The 27646-nt window shown below is 40.4% G+C and overlaps 1 protein-coding gene across 1 annotated transcript in view; it reads right to left on the bottom strand.

The window, feature by feature from the left end:
- Window positions 1-27646, bottom strand: part of PCOLCE2 (procollagen C-endopeptidase enhancer 2) — a 76373-nt gene that overhangs the window by 46174 nt on the left and 2553 nt on the right. The gene's annotated exons all lie outside the window — the stretch shown is intronic.

Here is a 27646-nt window from a genome sequence, read left to right as displayed (position 1 = left end):
ACCACTAGTACATATTGTCTGGCAGATATTCTTAAAGGTAATAGACATAAAAGCTGGGGGAGACTTTTGCCCTTATAGCTAGGAGCCTTTTTGTCATACAACACCCATGGTTTTTTTTGTTGTTGTTGTTGTTTTTTGAGACAGTCTGGCTCTGTTGCCCAGGCTGGAGTGCAGTGGCACGATCTCAGCTCACTGCAACCTCCTCCTCCCAGGTTCAAGTGATTCTCCTGCCTCAGCCTCCCAAGTAGCTGGGACTACCTACAGGCACCCACTATCACGACCAGGTAATTTTTTTATTTTTATTGGAAATGGGGTTTCACCATATTGGTCAGGCTAGTCTCGAACTCCTGACCTCAGGTGATCCCCCCCACCCCCCCGCCTCAGCCTCACAAAGTGCTGGGATTACAGGCATGAGCCACCATACCTGGCCCATGTTTTCTCCTCAATGACACATGAATATATATATTTTTTCAAAAATGTTTATAGGACAGAACTGACTTCTACGCAATAATCTAAGAAACAAATCTGAAATATTTTCAAGAAAATATCTCCATAAACTGGAATCTCATCTGATAAATCTTTTATGGGTCAGGAGCACAAAATTATACTAATTTTTTCTTTTCTTTCTTTTTTTTTTTTTGAGACGCAGTCTTTCTGTGTCGTTCAGGCTGGAGTGGAGTGCAGTGGCATGATATTGGCTCACTGCAACCTCTGCCTCCCGGGTTCAAGCGATTCCCCTGCCTCAGCCTCCTAAGTAGCTGGGACTACATGCACGCGCCACCAGGCCCGGCTAATTTTTTGTGTTTTTATTGGAAACAGGGTTTCACCATGTTGGCCAGGGTGCTCTGATCCACCCGTCTTAGCCTCCCAAAGTGCTGGGATTACAGGCATGAGCCACTGCGCCCAGCTATGCTAATATTTTATTAGGAATGAAACAAAAAGCTCTTCCCTTCTGGAATAAAAGAAATCAGAGTAAAGAAGCAAGCACATTTAAAACAGAACAGATGTATATGTGAGTATCGAATGTTCTCTTAAATGAGTAAAAGACAGGCTTTACATGGTAGCATTAAATTGCTACAAGAGAGAACTAAAATTGTTTTCAAATCCAATTCTTACATTAAAAGTATGTCCACAGTTTACAACATAAAAGTATGTCCATCGTTTATAACCGCAATGGGAAATAAGTCCTTGCCCTCTTCCTGCCCCTGACAGCCACTCCTCAGAAGCAACCAGTGTAATTCTTTCAGACATTTTGCCTGAAATTTATTTCCTTGTTGCTTCATATGTTATATGCTTATGCTGCTACTTCCTGACTTAGCCCTTTTCAACTTTACCTCTTTACTTTCTGTTATTCCCCCTATTCCTCTGTCAAAAATTCTGATTAAATCCATATTCAAGATTTTCATGACTACGCCCACATGAACATTAAATTTTTCACTGCTGGGCTAATTTTTTTTTCATTTTTCCTAAAGCTAATAATTGCCTTTTTGTTGTTGTTGTTGTTTTTTGTTTTGTTTTGTTTGAGATGGAGTTTCGCCCTTGTTGCCCAGGCTGGAGTGCAATGGCGCAATCTCAGCTCACTGCAACCTCTGCCTCCCAGGCTCAATCTAGTCTCCTGCCTCAGCCCCCCAAGTAGCTGGGATTACAGGTGCCCACCACCACGCCCAGCTAATTCTGTCTTTTTAGTAGAGACGAGGTTTCACCATGTTGGTCAGGCTGGTCTCAAACTCCTGACCTCAACTGATCTGCCTGTCTCGGCCTCCCAAAGTGCTGGGATTATAGGCGTGAGCCACCACGCCCGGCCCTGCCTTGTTCTTTGGGTTAGCTTAGTTTTCTATGTGCCTAACACTAAAACCCGTCTCAATACTGGCCAGGCACCAGTATTCTATCAATTCCATTCTCTCCTTGGAAACACCCATTCTGGAGCTCTCCTTCCTCCTGCCCACCCTCTATCCAGTCTGGACTGGCCACTCTCAAGGCCTGCAGCACAGCTGTGGGCTGAGACTTCGCTTCTTCACCAATTCAGGAACCCCCGTTCCCAGGGATTCTATGTCATTCTCCTTGCTTGTTTTATTCCTTCATTTTTCTGGAGATCATCCTCCTTTAGTTTTCTTACAAAGGGTGTACAGAGATTAAAAGTTTAAGATAGTATACCTCTGAAAATGTCTTTATTCTGTACTCAGCACTTGTCTGCCAGTTTGGCAAGGCACAGGATTGCAGCTTTAAAATGGTTTTCTCAGACCTCCAAAGGCTTTGCTCCACTGCCTTCTAGCTTCCAGCAACAGGCTGAAGCTGTTCTTCCCCCTTCTATGTGATTGTCCTCCCCTGCAGAGACTTGTAGGATTTTTGTGAGTAAATTTAACAAAGATGTACCTTGGTGTTTATCTTCCTTCACTCATTTGTGCTGAGTGTTATTTCTTTGATAATTCCCTCCTCTCCAAATTCCCTGTTCTTTCTTTCTAGAACTCTCACTAATCAGACTTGGACTTCCGTGATAGGATTCTAATATTCTTATCTTTTCTCTTCAATATTCTACCTCTTATTTTGTTCTACCTGCTGAGTATCTTCAAGTTTATCTCCCAGCCCTAACAATAATTTTTTTCATTTCTATTATCAAGCTTTTAATTTCCAACAGTGTTTTCCTTGTTGTTTCCTTTGTTTTTAGTATCCTGCTTTGATTTTATGTGCACAGTGTCTTTTCGCATCTCCCTGAGGATGATAATGATCATTATTTTGACATTTTTTTCTGCTCTGCCTTGTCTCTGTTTCCTTGGAGTTTTTGTTTCCCCCGGTTTGGGTTCTGCCTTTTCATGTAAGAGGCTTTCCTCAATGTCTAGTAATCCTCAACTGCCTCTTCATATTCAGAACTGAGGTGAGGCTGACTGGAAGCTCTGTGGCAGGGCTTATCACCAGTGTGATGGGGACAAGCTGGCTTTTTCCTTGGGCCTCCCAATGTCAGTATTTGGACAGAGGTCCTTTCTCAAGGGCTGTTCATTTTCTCTAAGATTGTTCAATGCCTCGCCTGAGGGGTAAAGACCTTGCTGCAGCTTTCGTGTGAACAGAGGCAGAGGTGGGGCCTGGGGTCTCACCATTCTAGTACGCACGCAGACTGTAATTACCCTGTTTTCAGTGCCACACCTGGGCCTGACCTCTTCTGCTAGCCTTGCAGTTCTGAAGCCCAGAACCCCTGTGGTTCCCAGAGCATACTCCCTGCCAGGCTGGAGGGAGAAGGTGGGCAGGTGGAAGACAGACAGCACTCTTGCTGCTTAAGGTAGAGGAGGGAACCTGTAGGGTTGACCGCTCTTACAGAGGCCTTCAAACAGAACTAAAATTTCTAACCTCATCTGCCCGCCTGCCTTCCAAGAAACCAGGTGCCTCCAGCTCCAGAGCCTTTCTAGAATTCTGTGGCACAAATCAGCTTGTTTCCTACTGACACCTCCCTTCCCCTCTGGCAGGGGAGTGTTTGTTCTCTCTCTTCTGTTAATTCAGTCACCACTGACCATCTGCTTTCTTATCTTCCAAAACCTTGTTGGCATCTCTCATGTACTATTAATTCTGTTCCAATTCCATTTGTCCTATGAGTTTAAACTTTTCAATTCCCTTCCTGCAATTTTGGTGGGAAGAGAAATACTTAAATAAACGCTTAAATATGTAAATAAATGCTTAATTCATCATGTTTGACCAGAAGTCACTGAGGTGATTTTTATTAGGATGTAGTAAGAATGATAGATGCCGTATTTGTAGGTTATCTAGAAGAAAATGTCATGTTATAACATTATAAAATACATGAGTATATTTTTAAAATGGAAGCCAGATCTGTTAAGCACCTATCAAATATCCAGATAACTCCAAAAGACTGAAAGACAGCTATACTACCATCTGTAATGGCTTTATACTATTCTAATGTACACTTGTACCATAATTTATACAAGAAATCTCAAGTTTTTCTAAATTCAGCATGTGTCCAAATTTTCATTAATATAAATAATGCTATTATAAACATAATTATAAAAATATTCTTGTGCTTAAGGGAATATTTTTATAGGATAAATTCCTAGAAATGGACTTGCTAAATCAAGGAGTTGGGCATTTTAGATGATTACAGAATATCCCCCAAGAAGAGTTGTATTAATTCCCACTTTTCACACCCTCTCCTACACTGGATGCCTATCAATACTTATCAATCCAGCAGGCAAAAAAAAAAAGAAGATACCATTGTTGTTTTAATTTCACAGTGGGCATTTGCATGGGAAAGCTTGGTTCACTTAATGTGGCAGAGGCCAATGTCTGACGGCAGGTTAAAAAAAAAAAAACATTGAAGATAGCTTCAGGGTTTCAAGCCCTGCAGGTACCATCCACAATACAAAGGCAGTAAGGAGAGAAAGGTTTTATGTTGTTTTGCTTTAGAGAGAAGTAGGGCAGAGGGACAGAGGGGGTCATAAAGTTTGCTTTTGAACATGTCAGGTTAAGATATTTGAGCTGAATGTTGCAATATCATAAGGCAGTTAGAATGATGGGGAAAAACATTTCAAAAGGTCCAGTTCTCTCAGGAAAGAGGACATTTGATCAGATAGATGGGACATGGAAAAACTTTTACAAGAGAAAACAACGTCTGAGGCCACAGACGACTGTCTTACTCTAGCCAGATGGCTCACAAATGTGTAGCCTCAAATAGCGAGGAAGAGAGGAAGAGGGTGTGGGAAGGGCTAGGAGGTGCCAGAAGCAACAACCCGAGGGCACATCCTTGGGATGGTGGTTAGGAGCATCAACAGAGGAGGCACCTTCATTATTTCCACACCCGTCTGCCCAAGCCTCCCGACAACCTAGCTAACTTTGCTTATAAATTCTTTTCAAGCTAGCTAAATAAATAATTTTCCACTCAGACTCCTCCAAACACAAAGCTTTTTAAAAAATGTAAATGAAATTAAAAACAAAAGTGGATAAACTAGCATGCTATTTAAGAAAAACCTCATGATTCCCGGAGGAGGGTTTAGTCAGCAGAAGAAAAGACAGTGAATCATTTTGCTCAGATGGTGTGGCATTTAAATTAAATGTTCTGTGACAACAACACATTTAAGAAAAAAAATCACAAAAAGAAGACACTAGTAGACAGGAAAATAAGACTGGGGAGCATTTCAGAAAGAACTTACTAGTCCAGACTGAGTGAAACTGGCACAGATGGCTTGAAAGTTATGGCAGGCTGGGGGTAATTACGTTCAAACATGCCTGGTACTTGCTGCATGGTGACCTGGTACAATTGCAAAGCTTAGGGTTATTCATAAAATGCGAATACCCAAGTTTCACCAAGCACCTTTTCCTCAAAGCCCTCAACTGTCTGAAGAGATGGCTGATGTTGATGAGAAGCACTTATGCTGTGGTTTTTCAATTCAAGGAGAAGCTGATTCTTAAACCTGAGAGTCCTAGAATGCCATATAGAGCAGTTCTGCTTTTATCATTCCCCACTTGGCCACAAGTTTCAGGCAGGGTCCTGGTGTTTTTCCTTGATATTTCAGACCCAATTCAGGTCCGAGTTTTCCAATCATAAAACACTTTTTTCCTTAAAACACACACACACACACACAACTTTATAGAGGTATGATTTACAAACCATACTAACCCACTCATTTTAAAGTGTACATTTCAATGATTCTTAGAAAATGTATGGAGTTGTGCAACCACCACTACAATTCAATTTCAGAACATTTCCATCACTCCAGAAAGATTTCTCATGCCCATCTGCAGTCACTGCTCATTCCCACCCACAGCCTCAAGCAAGCACTAATCTACTTCCTGTCTCTACAGACTTGCCTTTTCTGGACATTCATATGAATGGAATCAAACAGTATGTGGTCTATTGCATCTGGCTTCTTTCACTTAGCATAGTGTCTCTGAGGTCCATGTTTTAGCATGAATTAGTACTGTATACGTTTTATGGCTGAATAATATTCCATTGTATGAATATGCCATATATTTATCCATTTACCTTGTTGATGGGTATTTGAAATGTATCTCCTTTTGGCTATTATTAATAATGCTTCCATAAACATCTTTGTACAAGTCTTTATGTGGATATATTTTCATTTCTCCTGCACCTAAAAGTACAACTGCTGGATCATACGGTAAATGTTTAACTTTAAAAGAAACTGTTTTCCAAAATGGCTGTACCATTTTACATTCCTACCAGCAGTGTATGAGAGTTCCAACTTCTTAACATCCTCACCAACACTTGTTTATTCTCTGTGGTTTTTTTTGTTAAAGTCATCCTAATGGGTATGAAGTAATAGTTTATTGTGGTTTTAATTGCATTTCTCTAATGACTAATGATGTTGAGCATCTCTTCATGTGCTTATTGGCCATTTATATATCTTCTCTGGTGAAATTTCTATTCAACTCTTTTGCCTGTTTTTTTAAAATTGTCAACCCTAAAGCACTTTTAAAATACAAATAGAAAAGCATCAACATTTAACTTGTGATAAAGATGAACATCTGAGTCACACTGCAAAATCTGGTTTCATACATCCATTTTATGCCAAGAGTGAGAGGCAAGGAACCCCTTACAAGCTTGTTTAATGAAGTTGCCCTATACAAAATAAGTGAGTTGACAACAACATCTCTTAAAGAATGCATTGGCTAGGAACACTGGTTTCTCACTTTAATTTCTGGATCAGCCATAATTTCTACAGAATATAAAAATAAACAACATCCTGTGAAGGATGGAGGGCCTCTCGCTGCTTTTTAGAGGATAATATGAAAGAGCAAAAATTAAAACACATGGTGAAGTTTTAGAAATAACTACAAATACAGGTATTACGTAGTCAACATGCCCTTTATATAAATATGTCAACAAAATCAATATATGGAGAACTTGGAATAATTTGTGTGACTGGATAGGAAGAAAGGAAATGTGGATATAGTCTTTCAATCTAAGGCTTATTTTTCTCTTTTTAAAAGAGTAGTTCACTTAATATGTTGTTAATTATCAACATAATAACGATGTCTAAAAAGACTCCCTGTTAGCAAGAGAAAAATAGTCAGGACAGGCAAACAGATCAATGGAATAGAAAAGAGTCCAGAAATAGACCCACACATATAATGGTCAATCAATTTCTGCCAAAGGTGTCAATGTTCTTCAGTAAGTGTGATGGTTGATTTGTAGGTGTCAACTTACTGGGCTAAGGAATGTCCAGGTAGCTGATAAAACATCATTTCTGGGAGTGTATACGAGGGTTTGCCTGGAAGAGACTACCTTTTGAATCAGCAGACTGAGTAAAGCAGATCCATTGTCAACAGTGTGGGTGCACGTCCTCCAATCTGCTGAGGACCCAAGTAGAACAAAAAGGTAGAGGAAGGGCAAATTCTCTCTCACTTCTTCCTTGAGCTGGGACATCCCTTTTCTCCTGCCCTCGGATTATCAGAGCTCCTGGCTCTCAGGCCTTGGGACTCCAGGACTTACACCAGAGGCCCTCCTGGTTCTCAGGTCTCTGAACTTGGACTGAATTACACCACCAGTTTTCCTGGTTCATCAGCTTGCAAAAAGCAGATGGTCGGACTTCTCAGCCTCTATAATTACACGAGCCAATTCCCATAATCAATCAATCAATAATAAATAAAATCTTTTGACTCTTTCTCTGGAGAATCTTGACTAATATAATGAGTAAAAGAACAGTCTTTTCAACAAAAAATGTTGAAAAATATGAATCATAACCCCATCTCACACCATACATAAATTAATTTGAGATGAATCACAGACATAAATGTAAAAGCTAAAATTATAAGCTTCTAGAAAAAATATAGACATATTATAGGAGTTATTAAGAAATTATTTTAGGCAGCTAGAAAGGGTAAAACAGTCTTCGGTAAGGCTTTTACTTTTAAAAAAAAGCAGCCCCCAAAACATTTCTTTTCTTTTTTTTCACAATTTATTTATTTTTTTATTATACTTTATGTTCTAGAAAACATTTCTTTTCTAACAGAAAATGGCCTGAAAAACCAGACCTGCAAGCATTGATATGCAAGCCACAGGCCTGCATATGTAAATGCAGGTGGCTAAGAACCAGGTCCACCCAACAGGGCAGTTCCCACTCCCTTTTCCTTGTGCAGGAATCATGGTGGTGAGCCAGGTAGAAGCCACACGTACAGGCATCATGGCAACCTGCCAGGTAGAAGCCATATTTGCATAATAAAAGGTTAGGGTGGGAGGGGCACTTTTTTCGAGGGCTATGTGAATGATGCACCTGATCAAACCAATCCCCTGGGCCCTATGCAAATCAGACACCGCCTCCTCAAGCCTCCCAGTATAACTGACTGTTTTCTGCCACACACGGGGGTTAGTCCTCCCTCCGTCGTCGTCGGGGGAGCTGTTCTCTTCTTTCTTGCCCATTAAACTTTCTGCTCCTTAATCCACTTCACAAATGTCTCCATGTCGCTAATTTTCTCGGTGCGAGATAAAGGACCCTGGGTGTTTCCCCAGACAACAGAGCCATATCAGAAGAATATCTTTGCAATCTTGGGTAGCAAGAAAGTAGTAACTGCAAGAGTTAAAAACTACTAAATTGGATTTCAAAAGTGTTTTAATTTCTGCTCATCAAAAGTAACTGTTAATGAGTAGATAAACTACAGATGGGGAAAAAAATTGCAATACATACACCTGACAAACTTGTATTTGGAATAAAGAATTACAACTTCCTGATAAAAGACAATCCAATAAAAAACATGGACATAAGACTTAGCGTACACTTCACAAACAAAGACCAATATGCACGTGAAAAAAGAGTTCAACCTTATTAGCCATCAGGGAAATGCCAACTAAAATCACAATGTGATATGACTAGAATTTTGCCCAGTAGAATAGCTAAAACTAGAAAGACTGATGATACCAAATATCAGAATGTGGGGCAAACAGAACTTCTAACCATTGCCAATAGGAGCGCAAAATGGTCAACCCCTTTGGAAACTGGTCTGGTAGTTTCTCATGAAGTAAAGCACATAGCTACATATATAAATAAATTAGGAATATCAGTGGTTAGTTTGATAGCTTCCAGGTTGTGGAGGATGGTGACTTCATTTTGGTTTCAGCTCAGAAAAGTACCTGAGATGTCTGAGAAAACTGAAGCAGAATGTAAAACTCAGAAATGAAATGGTTATAAACTCTTCCCAAATTAATATAAGTTACTTGAGGAGAAGGCAAGGAACAGGAGGAAACAATGACAATTCTTTTGTTTCTCCCATAAAGGCCATACAATGTTTAAAATAAATTAATCAAATATTTATTAAATACCCACTATGTGTCAGGTCAGGTGCAGGGCTCTAAGGAAAGGACAAAGGTAACTGTGGCTTCTGCTCTCAAGGACAGCACTGTCTAGGATAGTGTTTCTCAAACTTTTGGCCGCCAAGGACCACTTGATAGATACTGGTAATATACACAGTTCATTGCAAACCAAATATAAAATTCTAAGCCCCTCAACCAACTGAATGGATCCCTCCTCTTGGCCAAGGGCATTCCAAAGCTAATCTGAAAAACTAGTTCAGCCATGATGGGAAGGGGTGTTAGATATAAGTTCTAAATTTCTCTTCAAAGAATCAGTATGTTAGTATGTTCACTTCCTTGCCTTCTACTTTTAAACTCACCTTCCGGGTAAAGCAACCTTTTTCAATCACCTGCTCCACCCTGACTCATTCTGATCACCTGCTCCACTCTAACTTATTCAGCTTACCTGCTACGTGCTCCACCCTGACTCATTCTCCACCTTGCACAACCATTTTTTCCCTGCCAAAGCACTCACATCATCACTCTCTTTAAATCAGCCTATCAGAATTAGTTTAGCCTGTGCAGTCTAACCCTAGGCAATAGGGGAACGACACAGCAGCAGGGGCCACATGCGTCAGGGATAAGAACCCTTCCCCTCCCTTGTCCAAGTATGTGCTCACCATTGCTCCATCTGTAAGGGCACACCCTTCTACAGAAGTAACTTGCCTTGCTGAGAATTAAAAGAAAATTTTATATTCAAGTGCTATTTCTTTTGCAGCACCGAAACTTTATATATAACAGGGGGGTCGGACATGACTCATCATACCCTCCTCCCTTTGGAATCCAGGCACAGGTGACAAGCATTAATATTAAAACAGAGACCTTAGACTGACAAAACAGACTCTTTGTAGCAATAAGATATCAACATGACAGATAGCAGGCCCTGAAAGAATTCCAAGTATTTTACCCTAAAATATATATCTTTCACATATTTTGAAATGGCCTTGCAAAGCTGTCTGTTGGGGGAAAATCTACATTCTGTAGAGAATTTCCTTCCCTTTCCAGATCTTCTCCCTGATCCAGGAGAGAATTAACTAAGAGTCTGGCACCTTTTGAAATCTGGTAAGAAACACTTACAGTCTATTCTCTCTGAAGCCTCTTATCTGGAGGCTTCATCTGCATGATAAAAACCTTGGTCTCCACAACCCTTTATCTTAATCAGACACTTACTTCTATTGATTCCAGGTCTTTAGATAATAATTTAACTCTTTCAACCAACTGCCAATCAGAAAAATATTTGAATCCAGATGACCTAGAAGCCCCCCCACTTCAAGTTGTCCCGCCTTTCCAGACCAAACCAATGTACACCTTACATGTAATGATTGATGCCTTCTGTCTCCCTAAATGCATAAAACCAAGCTGTGGCCCAAGCACCTGGGGCACATGTTCTCAGGGCCTCCTGGGGCTGTGGCATGGGTCATGGTCCTATTTGGTTCAGAATAAATCTCTTCAAATATTTTACAGAGATTTACTCCTTTTGTCAACACCATCAATAGTAGGCCTGTTTTTTAAAAATAAAAATTAACCATCCTATCTTAAAATTAATACTACTTTCACATGAATGAGAGGGATAATTTTAACATATGTCAATCTGTTAGGTAATTATCGCAAAAGCAGTCACTTTTTTGTTCTGTCTCTATAAGTTAGAAGATCCTAACTCAAAATAACAGGCTGTCAATGGTGGCAAAGTGCTTGCTAGCTTCATCAGATGGTTCTGGATAGTCAAATCAAATTAGGATCCAGAAGTAACGGAATGATTCCTCATTACAAACTCCAGTATTATGGAAAATGTGTTAGGTTGATGGATAGATCACACTCAAGATCTAAAAAGTGGACTGTTTAAATTTGGACAATAGCAGTAAACGTGTCCCTGATTCTATCTCTGATAGCATTTAGCTCTAGAAAGTATTTTTCATGTTTTGCTGCAGCATCTGGGTAGGGTTTTGTGCAATAATAAATTACTGATTTCTCTGAAGAGTGAAGAAGAACATCGAGCATTAGGAAGACTCCAAACTCTCAACAACCAAGCCCTTTGACCACAGTTCAACCTCAAAAAATCCTGATGTCTTACTTTCAATGTAAAATGGTGACATTTTGGTTCAGAATAACAGACTCAGGTTAGGCAAGAAATAGGATTTATTCCTGTGATACACTAGAGCAAGCCATCTGAAACAGAAGTGTCTTTATTGCCATTATCAGTGAATAAGGCTTTTGTTTTCTGTTTTTTACTATATACTGTTCTTCTTCTCAAAACCTAAGTCAAGAGCAGCTTTATCTTCAGCAGCCAGCACACCTACACATAGTTGGATACAGCCACCCAGTTCCTTGAACTGCATGCTTTAAAGACAGGGACTCACCAGCTGCCATTTATCATGTTTCCAATTTTTGTTACATCCTAAAGTACTGTTCCAAGAACAGGAAGGAAACTGTTACCTGCTCCCTGTTCTCCCGGATAATAAAATCATATTTGGAACAGCTATCTGCTGTGACGTCATCACTTGGGGTCTAATGTACAGCTGAGCTTAACATGTCGAAGACAGACCCTCGGCCTCCCCTGCCAAAGCTGCTCCACCTCTGTCTTCCCTGTACAGCTGATTGCATCTTCATCCTTCCAGTTTGCTCTGAGGTCATTCTTGACTCCTCTTTTTTCTCTTACACGCCTTATCTTATCCATTAATAATTTTTATTGGCTCTATTTTAAAATATATCCAGAAAACTGACCATCCCCTCACCACCTCCATGGTTCCCATGCTGGCCCAAGCCCTCATTCTCTCTCATATGAATTACAGCAAAAGGCTCCCACCTGCTCTCCCTTCTTCCATTCTTGCACCCCATGATCTGTTCTCAGCACAGTGTTCAGGGTGATCCTTTGAAATCACAAGCCACATTATGGCACTCCTCTGCTTAAAACCCTGCAGTGGGTTTGAGTGGCTGTGGCTCTGAGATGGTTTAGTTTTCTGGGTCAACTTGGCTAGACTATAGTAAGTGGTTATTCAATCAACAATAATCTAGGTATTGCCATGAAGGTGTTTTGTAGATGCAGTTAACATCTACAATCAGTTCACCTTAAGAGATTATCCTCAATCATGTGGGTGGCCCTCATCCAATCAGTTGGAAGGCCTTAAGAACAAAACTGAGGTTTCCCTGAGGAAGAAGAAATTGTCTCAAGACTATCTTCTCACTGGGAGTTTTCAGTCTGCTGACTTGCACTGCAAATTTCAGACTGACTATTCCCTAATCCCACAATCACATAAACGAATTCCTTGAAATAAAGGTCTTTATATGTGTGTATATATATGTGTGTGTATGTTCAATATACATATGTACTTGTATTAACATAGACATACATATTTTTATATACATATACATTTATATATCTACATCTCCTATTGGTTCTACTTCTGGAGAACCCAATACAGACTCCCTGTGCCAAACACTGTCCATTTGCCCCTCCAGATCCACTCTCCTCCCATCTTCACCCTACTCTTCTTGGGTGGTTGACCTAAATGAATGCATCAGCAACTGTCTTTCAGTTGCTTTTGGCCATGGGAAGCCCCAACAAGACACTGAAAACAGAGAGGAGAGTCAGGTCAGGGCATTTACTTTCCTGTCTCTTTCTCTGTGAGGTCACTTTGTGCTGACTCCTGGCTTCTAGTACCAACACCCTCCACACCTCCTTTGGGGACTAGAAGCGGTGACAGCCTGTCTGCCACTTTCTCTGTGTTACTGTACTATCCTTTGTAGCCTACCTACTCTTTCTGGATAGTCCCTATGTAAACAACCCCCCTTGAATCACTGTATTTTGACTGTGCTATTTTCTACGGGAGCCCTTATTGATAAGCTTTCCATTTCACTCACAATGGCCCACTGGGCTCTTTAGGATCTACCCCACTTCCTTCTCAACGACCTCAGCTTCTACAACCTTCTGCTTGTTCACCCCATAGGCCTCTTTGCTGCTCCTAGAACATCCTAGGCATGTAAAGCTTCTCAAGGACAAGAGTCTGTTTGGCTCACTGATATATCCCATGTGCCTAGAACAGTCCAAGCTAAGTAAATGTTTGTTGTATGAATCGAATAAAATAATCTCATTGATCCCCATTCCAACATCCTTCCTTGTTGCATCCATAGCAGGTATTCAACCTTCTGTCTTCATATAGCTCACCAAATAACCACTAAGGGAAAAGAATCTTCTGTCCTGTTACATGGCTGTACATCACAAAGCCACAATGCCCGTTTCCCTCATATATTTACTCCAGGATCACTGAATACCTATCTTGGGCAAGTGTGAAAATCACAGTTTAGCCAGAGCCAAGTATCATCAAAAGGATAAGATTTACTATTAATTCATCCTGAGAAGATATAAAGAATTCCCCCCCAAAAAGTGCTTTTATTTTTCCCCAAAAGACTTATGGTCCAAATGGAAAGAAATACTGAAAACTTAATACATACTGAAGGTGATTTTATTTAATGTTATAAATGTTAGTTCAATATTCAATTTTTAAAATGTTAGAATTATGATAAAACCTCATCTATATCACTCAACCTTATATTACTTACATTTTCATAAGCACTTGTTGACTCTAAAAGAAAACGTTGGCCAGGCATAATGGCTCACACCTGTTATACCAGCACTTTGGGAGGCTGAGGCAGGGGGATCACCCTGAGGTCAGGAGTTCAAGACCAGCCTGGCCAACATGGTGAAACCCCATCTCTACTAAAAATACAAAAATTAGCCCAGTGTGGTGGCAGGCGCCTGTAATCCCAGCTTATTCAGGAGGCTGAGGCAGGAGAATCACCTGAACCCGGGAGGCGGAGGTTGCAGTGAGCCAAGATCGTACCATCACACTCCAGCCTGGGCAACTAGAGTGAAACTCCATCTCAAAAAAAAAAAAAAAAGAAAAAATTTTTTTACAGTTACCTACCTATATAATATACTCTCTTAATTCATATTAACTGTTAACCTATTTCCTTATTTGATGATTTGAAAGTTTAACACAAAATGATTTTACACATATAATTAACAAAGTTAACATTAAAATTGTAGCATTATACTCTTGCATCTACAAGAAGCATAATACATATTTATATTTCAACTGACTAGTGGAATGTAAATAGAGAAAGCACATAGGAGCTTCAGTTAATGATGTATCTGGAATGTTCACCTACACTGGAAAGTGAGTATTCAGAAACCAACAATAAGTCCAAACGGCCTGCTGCTCTGTTCATGTCACCAATGTTGGTACAGAGAGTCATTCAATACAATCATATGGTGACAGAAAATGACACACCTGGGGGTGTAGAACGCAACTAGACACACAGCAGGGGAGGACACAGGAAGAGAACATCTTTCTCGATGTAGAATTCTAAGAGTACAAAACTTAGAAGTCTCCTGATATGGTCTGGCTCTGGGTCCCCACCCAAATCTCATCTCAAATTGTAATCCTCACATGTTGCAGGAGGAGCCTGGTGGGAGGTGACTGGATCATGGGGGCGGTTCCCCCATGCCATTCTCGTGACAGTGAATGAGTTCTCATGAGAGCTAATGGTTTTATTTTATTTTATTTTAGACAGAGTCTTGCTCTGTTGCCAGGCTGGAGTGTAGTGGCGCAATCTCGGCTCACTGAAACCTCCGCCTCACGGGTTCAAGAAATTCTCCTGCCTCAGCCTCCCGAGTAGCTGGGACTACAGGCGCGCACCACCACACCCAGCTACTTTTTGTATTTTTAGTAGAGATGGGGTTTCACCATGTTGGCCAGGATGGTCTCGATCTTCTGACCTCGTGATCCGCCCGCCTTGGCCTCCCAAAGTGTTGGGATTAAAGGCATGAGCCACTGTGCCCCGCTGAGCTGATGGTTTGAAATGTGGCACTCCCCCTTTACTCTCTGCCATGATGTAAGACGTGCCTTGCTTCCCCTTCACTTTCCATGGTGATTAAGTTTCCTGAGGCCTTCGTAGCCATGCAGAACTGTGAGTCAATCAAACCTCTTTTCTTTATAAATTACCCAGTCTCAGGTAGTTTTTTATAGCAGTGTGAAAATGGACTAATACATCTCTTTTCTCCAGACATCTTTGGAAACAAATTGATACTTTTCTTCAGAGATTTATCATTTCTGTGCTGTTCTGCCCAGAAGCAGGTGGATGGAGCTATGAATTGATTGATTAATCAATTCATTCTTTCACTCACCTACTACTGTATGTGTCAACCACTACGTTAGCTACCAGGAAAATAGACAACTAAAACAAGGGCCTTGTCTGCAAGAGCTTTATAGTTTAGTAGGGAAGGCAGATTAATAAACATGATTATAATACAGGCTGATCAGTGCTATAATAAAGATGTCCCCGAATGCTATGGGAACACAGAGGAAGTGGACATCCGGTGTGTACTAGGGTACAGACAGGTAGTTAGGAAGACTGTCTGATAATTCCCTTCTGACTTCATAATTCTGTTATTTCTATTCTAAGAAATATAGTTTTGTTATTTGCAGATGTATACAGATTGATAAGGAATAATAAAATAGTATATGCATAGCTAAGATTTATAGGAACAAATTTTCATATATCTAAGATTTATGGGGAAATAATAAAATAAGTTCATTAAAATTATAGTTATCATAATGAAAACAAGCATATTGGGCATCTCCTGGAGTAGCTGCCTGGCTCCTGATGATCTCCTTGTTTAAAAAAATTTTGTCAACCACAAATATATGTATCTTTAAACAATGCACAAGTTGTAACCACTAAAGCACAATGGCTCAAGTTCATAGCAGCTGATGACTGTGCCAGCATTCTCTTCAAAATGCCAGTTGTTTGGGAGCAACTCTAGGGGACATCCACATTGGCCTACAAAGCAGTCTGGCTTCCTGGTAACAGTGTTCACCAGGTTTTTTCTCTTTCACTTCTAGAAAACAGTTTGGCGATTCCTCAAAACCTAAATTATCACATGATCCAGCAGTTCCACTCCTGACTACATATGCAAAGGAAGTGAAAGCACTGCATGGTTCAAAATACTCAAAATAGCCAAAAGGGAGAAGCACACCCAAGTGCCAATCAACAGATGAATGTGTAAATGAAATGTCCCTGCTGATGGAAGTACCCTGGACAGACCCATGAAGAGGAAATCTCTATCTGTTCCAAGGGCGCTCTTTCTTGATGTTCTTAAGATTCCCCCCAACAAAGGTTGCAGAGAGCTGTGAATGGAGATGACGAAAACAGCTTCCTCCCAACTCCGCACCACAGTGCAAAGTTCCGGTACCCAGAACCCAAGGCAACATTCCTCATAAACACAGACCCTTCAGCTCCCTCCTCCCCGTGTCACATCCCCAAAGCATCTCTCAAAAGTCAAAAACCAAAGAAACCAAACATAAAGAAGCAATCCAAACCTACCACCCTCATCACAGGAGCTAACCTTAATCCATGAGCAAGGCCTTTCCATTTATAAACATCCAGGAGACATTTTGTGCTTCACTTATGACGGGCAAGAAGCCTCAGAGATACTGTCTGCTTCCACACAATAAATCACTGCACCCGAAGGAGTGGTGACCTCACAGTTTCTCCAAGAACCATCAGTGGGTAGACTCTTTGCATCATCTAGGTTTCCACTCAAATGTCACCTCATCAGGGTCACTCTTAACATCACCATCCTATCTATTTTATGGTTTCTCTCCTGCTTCTAGAATGCAAGCACCATTAGTGCAGGGACCTTCTCACTGTGTGCCCAGGATATGAAACAGGCCATGGCACATAGTGTTCAATAAGTTTAATATTTCATGAAGAAATAACATTTTTTTGAGTATTTACCATGTGCTAGGCACTGTTCTTAATGCCGTACACATAATAACTAATTTCAGTCCCAAAGCTATCCTATGAGGTAGGGAGTAGTATCATCCACATTTTATAGATGAGGAAACTGAGGCACAGGGAGGTTAAGTAGCAAGCCCAAAGTCATACAGCTCGTAACTATTACAGTAATCTCCTGCCGCACAACAAACAACCCCCAAATTTAGTGGCTTAAAACAATAATGTATTCTTATTTGTTACGGTTCTGTGGGTCACTGGTCTCAGCTGGATGGTTCTGGCTTGAATTCTCTCATGCATTTACTATCAGTTAGGAGCTTGGGCTTGAGTCATCTGAAGGCTCACTGGGCTAGGCCTTCAAAATGACTTCATTCACATGTCTGGCACCTCAGCTGAGAAGACTGGAACTACTAGGGACCTTCTGGGCCTCTCTGTCTCTCCACAAAGCCTCTCTACATGGCTATGTTAGGCATCCTCACAGCATGGTGGTCCTTATATGGCAGCTTCTCATGTTCTTGCCCCAGAAGTCATGTAATGTCACCTCTGCTCCATCCGATTTGTTCCAAGAGCAAGCCCAGAGTCAATGCTGGGAGATACCAGAAAAAGGCACGAATAGCAGGAGGTGTAGTGATTGGGGAGGTCATCTTTGGAGACTCACCAGCACAATAGTGGAGCTGGTATTTGAACCAGGTTGTCTGGCTCCAGAAACTACACTGTTAGAAAATACACTTGTAACCCCCATATTATGTTGTGTCTCTATTAGGAATAAGTGAATACAGTCTTTACTTAATTTGTATAATTAGTGAGGCCTATTCTAATGATTTGGGACTCCAAAGGTAAAAATAAAATCTCCATCTGTAAACAGAGAAAATTATTTGCAGTTTTTAACCGACAATCTTTTCTCTACTTTGAAAAGTTAACGGTTAAGGAATGCCCTTGGTTGGTGATGGGGTAGCGGTGGCTGGTTGAAGTAGGGAGGGTTTGGAAGCGCTTCTGTGGACAAAGTCCAGATCTTATGAAAGATCATATTTTAAATGAAGAAAGGGCATAGTGAGTAGGAATGGGTATTTCCAATGGGAACTCGCCATGCCCCAAAGGGATTACCATCCAGCTTGAAACAAGTTGGCTTGTAGACAAGTTCTACACAAACACCACACTTCTATTCCTTATTACAGACCTGGAAGAGAGGTTAAAAAATAAATAAATAAAGCAACACTACCATTTATTGAGTGCCTGCTTGTGCCAAGCGCCTTTCATCTACTGCCTCCTTCAGTCTTCAGATCAACCTTACAAGGCAGGTTTGACCATTACATCCAGGATACTAACTTCAGAAAGTTCCAGAAACTTAATCACATGCCTAGTAAATTAAATGGCTGAATAGGGATTTGAACCCATGTCAGTATAACTCTCCAATGCCCATTCTTCTAGTAACTGAGCAATATCACACGTATAACCCTGTACCATGATCCCTGTCACCCTGTGCCACTGTTCATTGTTTCTGGGACATCACCCCAACTAGTAAGAGCCTCCTTACCTCACCCAGCCCCATTCAGGAATGTGATTTTTCAATTATTGCAGTTTCTGTGCCCAATCCAGCACCTGATCTCTGGTGGGCACTTTAGAATTTTAATGAATTAACAAATTACAATTTATTTGGAGGCGCTCAAGTGTAGCCCAGGGATTTTAGAAGGTCTGTGTCTAGCAATCAAACCCTTATTCATTTCTAGGAGCATTTAGCAGGAGTAAAAATGCCCCTGGGTTCCCTGTGCTTTTCTTCTTGTCAGTCCAGTCCATGTAACAGCCCATCTTTGATTAAATGGTCTCTCCCTCCCTTCATAGTTTTGAAAACACTATTTTATTATATGCAGTACTCAGGAGCGGCTTGGGGTGAGGTGGTAAAAGAGAGGTGATATTTAGTGGCAGGGCTTGTGCTTTGGGCAGTCATAATTCCAACTCCCCACTTCTCTGTGGGTGTTCCATTTATTTTGGGATGTTTATATTTGTTTCCTAAAGACTTGCCATACTGACTCTCATGATCAACCAAATAATGTATCTGAGGAAAACACTTATTTTCTCCCAAGTTCCTAGAGTAAGAAATTCAAAAGTCCCCCCAAAGTGCTATTGCCACCCTTGATAAAGCTGTGAACTCTTAAGTTGCAATTGTCTAAGTTGACAGTGGTTATTACAGTTTTCATAGGATTGAGGAGCAATCCATACATGTAACATTTCTCTGTACGAGAAACATGGGAAAGTGACAGCACACAAAAGCACTCTCCTGACTCTAAGTAGAGCAATGTGGGAAAAGAAATCCCACTTTGGGAGACCAAAGTGGGCGGATTGACTTGAGGTCAGGAGTTTGAGACCAGTCAACATGGCAAAACCCTGTCTCTACTAAAAAATACAAAAATTAGCCAAGCGTGGTGGTGGGTGCCTCTAGTCCCAGCTACTGGGAGGCTAAGGCAGGAGAATCTCTTGAACCCAGAAAGCAGAGGCTGCAGTGAGCCAAGATCATACCACTGCACTCCAAACTGGGTAACAAAGTGAGACTTTGTCTCAAAAAAAACCCGAAAGAACTCCTTAGAATTAGGAGCCCTCTAAATGTTTCTCTGGTCTTCAGCATTAAGCAACCAATAAATGAGACCCTTCCCTTTTTTACTGCCAAATCAGAGATTTTAAGGCATTTTCAAATTTATGGTACAATTCTTATTTGCCCATAATTTCACATCATAAATTTAACTCTGGAGGTGGTCAAGGGATATAAAAGTAATTTAATCTGTCTTTTAAATAATATATTCTTAAAAATCCTTTCTGAGTGTTTTAATTATACTAAATGCCTTCTTGATTTATACTACTTTAAAAAAATGTGTTATCTTTATGTTCTATTTTTATAGTGATGTTTCAGGAAAGAATGATTTTTGTTTGGTATGAATATGTTATTAAAGAGAATCTCTTTCAGATAAAAAAATATACATGAAGACTTCATTTTCATGTTTTCTCATTTTCTTTTCTACTCATTAAACCTCTTCTAAGGCATCTGCTTGAACACAGCACTAAAAATGCAAGCAGTACAAACAAGTTATTTATAAAACATCAAGTTTTCAATCAATAAAAACAGACTTGATTTCCATGTGAAAGAGCAAAGAAAAAGAAAACAAAAACAAGCAACAGAAGCCTTCAAAAGCAGGCAGAAAGCTAAACAAATTTAGAAAAATTGGACTGAGGCCCCGGTGGGAAAATGTCACCTACAGTGCTTGCTTATTTATTTAGGATTTAGGATTTATATTTGCCCTGCTTCCCAGAAAAAGTTAAGGCAATAATGAAAACTTTTAAATTTTTCTGCTATCTTTTCAACTGAATCTAATTGAACAGCTTATGTGCCGTAAGAATTGTAACGTTTTGTCCGTGCGCGGTAGCTCACGCCTGTAATCCCAGCACTTTGGGAGGCCAAGGCGGGAGGATCACGAGGTCAGAAGATTGAGACCATCCTGGCTAACATGGTGAAACCCCCTCTCTACTAAAAAATACAAAAAATTAGCCAGGTGTGGTGGCGGGCGCCTGTAGTCCCAGCTACTGGGGAGGCTGAAGCAGGAGAATGGCGTGAACGCAGGAGGCGGAGCTTGCAGTGAGCCAAGATCACGCCACTGCGCTCAGGCCTGGGCGATAAAGCGAGACTCCGTATCAAAAAAAAAAAAAAAAAAAAAAAATTTGTAAAGTTTCCAAATTACACTTTCTGGATTAAAAAATAACCCCATCCCCCCCCCCCCCCCCCCCCCAAAAAAAAAAAAAAACAAGCTATAGTGCTCTTATCCCATTCATATAGTCTGGATATGCAAACATTTTCTGTTAGTTATACTCATTTTTACTATTCTTAAATATAAAGAATACTAGCTCAAGCATTGGATTAAGTTACTATTCAGGCAACTGAAATAATGAGCCTAGTGCAACCAATGTATACATATATATTTTCTTTAAAAAGCCCATAGTTAAGATTGGAATTTAAGTCTCTATATAATTCTAAATCCTATGTGCAGTTTAAAGTCAGGAAATGTGTGTTTAAAGTCAAAATTCCATTCCCCTATCTGTCCTGCTGTGGTTATACCAGGCAAATAATAGTTACAGCAATTTTAGAACCCCTTGCTATACCCTTAGGTATAATTAAGTGACTTAAAAGTTGAGTTCCTGCCTAAATTCACTATTTGTTTTCTCAAATTATACACCTAGCACTGATCTTACTAGACTATCACTATGTCTCAATTTTCGCAAACCCTTTGCTCACGACTGCTGACTCTTTCTTCTCATGAAGCCATACAAAAGTTATTGGGAAGACATAAATCCCAATCACTTTTTTTTTTTTTTTTTTTTTTTGAGATGGAGTCTTGCTCTATCGCCCAGACTGGAGCGCAGTGGCGCGATCTCAGCTCACTGCAAGCTCCGCCTCCCGGGTTCACGCCATTCTCCTGCCTCAGCCTCCAGAGTAGCTGGGACTACAGGCGCCTGCCACCACGCCCGGCTAATTTTTTTTTTGTATTTTTAGTAGAGACGGGGTTTCACCATGTTAGCCAGGATGGTCTCGATCTCCTGACCTCGTGATCCGCCCGTCTCGGCCTCCCAAAGTGCTGGGATTACAGGCGTGAGCCACCGCGCCTGGCCCCCAATCGCATTTCTAATCTACTAGTTCCTTCAACTAAATAGGAAAGCCATTTAAAATTAATCAGGCATTCTGGAGGATGGATTAAGTATGATGACTTTAACATATGTAAGTTATAAAATTGCCCTCAAGGCAATGTTACAGGAATGCCTTCACATGATTGTTTATTAGGCATCTTCAGAAATATCAAGGCACATGTAAAATAATCCTGGGAAGTCAAACAGATCCTTACAAAGGATACAGTAACAACTTATCCAGTCTTAGAGTAGCACACACGTAAAACAGGTCATACTCTTTGCACGAAGCAATAATTATTTTCACCTTAACTAATCTTAAGATCTTCAATAATTTTTAAAAGTGAAAATAAGCTTTATTCCAAATTACTAACACTTAAAACTGCTTACAGTGGGCATTATAAGAATTCACACACATAACCGTTACCGATTCTCTTGTCTAACTGCTCTCCACGAGATTATAAACTCCCTGAGGACAAAAATTATGCCTTGTCTTTCTACCCCCACAGTCCAATGCAATGCCCACTACATAGGAGGTGCTCAAAAAATCTTGGTGAATATTTGATAAATAAGTGCGTGAGAGTATAATGGTATCCTGAGTCAGAACGTTATGTGCTGACGTTTTCATACCATTTACAAGTATGACATTAGTTAAGATATAAGTTCTTTAGACTTCAATTTCCCCACTTATAAAATGGTCATACTAAGGTCTGTCACCCCAATCCCAGAGAATCAGATGCAAATAAAATAAAATGATTCAATACATTTGAAGGTATGCTAAAAACTATAAATACTATTATTATTTTTAGTTCCATGATTTCTATCACAAGTATACAGTCAGGTGTTGTTTAATGATGGAGATACATTCTGAGAAATGCATCATTAGGTGACTCTGTTGTCCAAATATCACAGAGTGCATTTACACAAACCTAGATGGTATAACCCACCACACACCTAGGCTATATAGTATAGCCTATTGCTCTCAGGCTACGACACTGTACAGCATGTTCCTGTACTGAACACTGCAGGCAAGTGTAAAACAATGGTAAATACTTGCGTATCTAAACACAAGAAAAGGTACAATAAAAACATGGTAATATAATCTTACGGCACCACTGTCATATATGTGGTGGTCATTGACTGAAACATTGTTATGGGCTGTGTGACTGTATTTCACTCTAACTGAACAGAAAAACATATGTAATTATAAAGATGATAATACTTGAATTACCTGGAGAATCTGAAGATTTTTCTATGTAAGACAACTTACACTTTTTTCTTCATGAAGTAGCTAAATAAGGAAAATTCTGCCACATACTTTTTGCTTTAATGGGACTGCCTCTACCCATTGCCACATTCTCTTCCCATTTCTGTCAAAGGTCTGTGACCCTCCCACATCATCATCATCATCAGGATCTTGCTCTGTCACCCAGGCTGGAGTGCAGTGGCACAATCATAGCTCACTATACCCTCTGACTCCTGGGCTCAAGAAAGTCTCTAATCTTAGCCACCCAAGTAGTGAGGACTACAGGTGCGCACCACCACTCCTGGCTTTAAAAAAAAAAAAAATTAAAAAAAATTTGCAGAGACAGGGTCTCTTTACGTTGTCCAGGCTGATCTTGAACTCTGATCTTGAACACCTTGCCGCAAGCAATCCTCCTCCTCGGCCTCCTAAAGTGTTGGGATTACAGGTGTAAGCCACCATGCCTGGCCTCTCCCATATTTTCTTCATAAAGGGATAAAAAGTTATATTCTAGGTGGACCCCAAGACTAAATCTTTGCTCAATGTTTGCTGATTTTTCTCAGGTTAGATTTATGCTGAGAATGAAATGACTGAAACCTTAAATAATTGGCCAATTTCAGTACTTTTAAATTATAAATAAAAAAAACCTAGTGATTTTTAACAACAGGACCACATACATGGATTGCCTTATTTTATGTTTGCTTGTTTATCATTATTATTATACTTTAGAGAAGGGGTCTCACTCTGTCGCCCAGCCTGGAGTGCAGTGGTGTGATCACAGCTCACTCCAGGAGCCTTGAATTCCTGGGCTCAAGCGATCCTTCAGCCTCTGCTTTCCAAAGTGCTGGGATTGCAGGCGTAAGCCACTGCACCTGGCCAGATCATCACCTTTTAAAAACAGATTTGTAAATTATGCCCGGTTTTAAATCTAAGAACAGAATCAATTCCAGCGATCTCTGCATAACAATTGCTGTTTCAATTAGATAATGTAACAGCAATTGCGTTAGACATTCAGATGTGATGTTTAGTTTTAAGTTTGGGAACCAATTTTAAACAAAAATTCCTATATACCTGTTCAAGGAGAATTCCCAGAAGGCTCTAGGCTTTAAGTTTCCTCTGGTTTGCAGTTACTATAAACAGTTTCAGCTGGTTTCACTCAGCCACCCATACCATATGCATCCAAAGTCAAACTCTAAATACAGTTGCTTTCACAAGGTCTTATTTTTGCTATTAATGTCTATCTTTCTTTTTCTGTTTTTCTTGTTTTTTTTTTTGTTTTTGTTTTTTTTTTGAGATGGAGTCTCACTCTTACTGCCTAGGCTGGAGTGCAATAGCGGGTTCTCAGCTCACTGCAACCTCTGCCTCCCAGGCTCAAGTGATTCTCCTGCCTCAGCCTCCTGAGTAGCTGGGATTACAGGCGCCTGCCACTGCACCCAGCTCATTTTTGTATTTTTAGGAGAGACGGGGTTTCACCACATTGGCTAGGCTAGTGTTGTACTCCTTACCTCAGGTGGTCCACCCGCCTCAGCCTCTCAACGTATGTCTATTTTTCTTTAACAAAAAAACAAAACAAAATGCATATTTGTGTCAAATCATATTTGTGTCAAATCATCAATATGTATCTCTCATTCTATTATGGGAATTATAAAATGAACAAGTTATGAATGAAAATATCAAGGAACAGAAGTATTGATGATTTGCTGAGTTTGCAATGAATTTATAATGAAGCTATTAATGGAATGGTGATCTTTATGCCAGAGGTGCCTGTGGAGCACAGAATGTAAGATGCCTGGTGGGGTTTCTCTCACTTCCCACTTAGGGCCTTGGGAACACATCCTAGCAGGTAGCTCCCCAAGTGCTCATCACCTCCAAATTCGCCTATGTGTCTCCAGCACCCAGCACCATGCCTTGTGGGCTCTTCTAAATGTGTCCTGCCTATGTTGCAGTGAAATACATCACACCAGCTGTGTTTTTTTCCACAATGGTCCACTCTCCCCTACTTCCTCTATGGATCTCAGAGATTTCTTACTGTTGTCTCCTGCACACAATCTCGAACTGCAGAAAAATCACTGTAATAGAGGGGTCCAGGTGGTGGGATGTCAACTTTTGGAGTTTCATTTCTTGCTGCAGGGCTTAATACCGGTGGAGTTACTGATTCTTATTCTTAAATAAATTAGGGTGACTTATGCCTCACCCCAATCCTATTGTTCTTCCAAGCCCGCTTAGAAGACCAGTCACTACTTTCCAAAGGATTATATATACCTTAGCTGTCAAATCACATTTCAGTCATGCCCACATCCCCGTATATGAGAATTAGGGGATTTTACGCAGATGCCTTTTAGGTTCTAGTCCCCAGAATCAACTCCTAAAGGAAACTAAGAAACTCTCAACCCCATCATGGATTACAAAATATTCAACTATTTCTTAACACTCAAATTCTCTAATTTAGTCTCCAACCATACATTTTTTGAGAACACATACAGTAAAAGTAAAAACCTAAGACCAGTTAAGGCCATCAACTCTTGGTGGTAAAGCTGAGTCAAGAGTCTTGAGTTCCAGTTACAGCTGCAACAACTACAAAGAACCAGTGCAGCTTCCCTATTTGCAAAGCTTCCCTAGTTGCAAAGCAGTACAACTAAGCAGCACAGAGCACTTGTCTTCAACATATCCTTACATGAGTAAAATTAAGCATAAAATTTTTCTATTAATAGCACAGCACTGTCCACAAGAAAAATTGTGATGACAGAAATACCCATATTACATATTGTCCAGTAAGGCAGCCACTATCCACATATGGTTACTGAGCACTTGAATGTGGCTAGTATGACTAAGAAACTAAATATTTAACTTAATTAATTTACATTTAAATAGCCAATATAGTGTGTTGGAACAGTACAGCTGTCTAAGAAATTGCCATAAAAATTTTAAAGTACTATAATGTAAGGACAAATCTAAATTTCCAATCTGTGGGCTGTACTTCCATATCAGAAAGTCCAATACAAAGGACTGGAAGTTTGGTGGTAACAACTAGGATTCACCTTTCTTAAAGCAAAAGTTAAAATCAGACATTTCCCATTCTTCCATTGATAAACAGTTTAATGAAAACTATTTAGTGGTGAAAGCTACCATGCTGGGACACATCTCCGGTTTGGACGAACAGAATGGGAGGCCAGTGAGTGAAAGCAAGATATTTCCCCCCAGCTACAGGAACTACAGTTTAAAGACCACTCTGAGGCTTTCCCATCTCCATTGGTCTCTGTGATAGTTTAATAAAAGTGATACTGAATCACCCAATGGGAACACTATTCTTGGTTTACTGACTGCAGGAACAGAAAAATGGGCTGGACCAACCAGCTTTGGAAACACCTTTAATAGATGGCCTCGGACAAAGCCATAGTAGAGCACAGTCCTGTCTGGAATGGCTAAGCAGGGAGACAGAGCCTGGTGCGTATCCTCCTAGCTGGTGCCACTATACCCTAACTGCAGGCAGAGGACTCCGCATTTCTTCATCTTCTCTGTTACCACCTTGTCTACTCCACCATCTTCCCTCTCCTGGATACCACAACAGCTTCCTAATTGGTCTGCTTCTACTCTTAACTCCCTACAGTTCATCTTCCACACAGACGCCAGATAAGCTCATTCCTCTGCTTAAGATCTTCCAGGGACTCCTACTCAAAACAAAATGCAAACTCCCCACCATGGCCTACAGAGTCCCGTTCACCTTCGCTTCTCTTCCCACTGTCCCCTTGCTCATTCCATTCCAGCCACTCCGACCTCCTTGATTTGTTCTTCCGACAAATCAAGCTTCTTCCCCACTCAGGCACTGAGTTGAAGCATTTTGCACTATCTCATTTTGTCTTCACAGTAATCCTGAGGTTTAAAGGAGGTAAATCCCCGGCACAGAGTTTATGACGGTGAAACTGGAATTTGAATCCAGGGAAGTGACTGCTGAGCTCACAGGCTCTCCCTTCACAAGACATCCAGATGGAGCGTCCATTTAACTTCCTCACTCCTACACAGGAAATCATGCCTCTCCTGAGGCAAACGCTCCTTTATCAAGGAAAGCTTTCACTGGACGAGTCCCCCGGCCTCAGTCAAAGTTTAATGTCACATCAACACTGTCCACAATATTCAGAACACATGGCCAACCATGAATTTCTTCTTGGGCGCATGACACCTCTGAGCCATTGATTTTCTAGGGTCGTTTAAAACTTACAGCCATTTAATTACATTTAAAACACAATTACGATACGAAAATCAAGCTGCTTTTATTTTTGTTTCAGAGCCTTATTTCACATTTATGTTAATGGTATTTCAAACTTATTTTCTATGACTTCTCTCCTGGCCATATGTGCTATAACATAATGAAATCTGTACCAGTTTGTGACATGGTTGGTATTTTACAAGAGGCCGTCAAGGCATGTAAGAGTTGAGTTTTATATTATGAAAGGGGACCTCTCATATCTGCCTGCAAAATGACCTCAGTGGGAGTAGGTTTTACTTTACATAAAGTTGGGCTTACCAACTGTCTGATTAAGTCAATTTCTGTAATTGTTTCAGGCCTCAGCTTCCCCATCTATAAAATGGGGATGATAATAGATACTTTCTCAGAGTTGTTTTGAGGATTCTGGGTGATTATA

Source organism: Theropithecus gelada, chromosome 2, assembly GCF_003255815.1.
Source record: "Theropithecus gelada isolate Dixy chromosome 2, Tgel_1.0, whole genome shotgun sequence".
In the NCBI taxonomy this organism is placed as follows: Eukaryota; Metazoa; Chordata; class Mammalia; order Primates; family Cercopithecidae; genus Theropithecus; species Theropithecus gelada.
The sequence above is the reverse complement of the archived record's forward strand: the minus strand, read 5'-3'. Positions and strand labels throughout refer to the sequence as shown.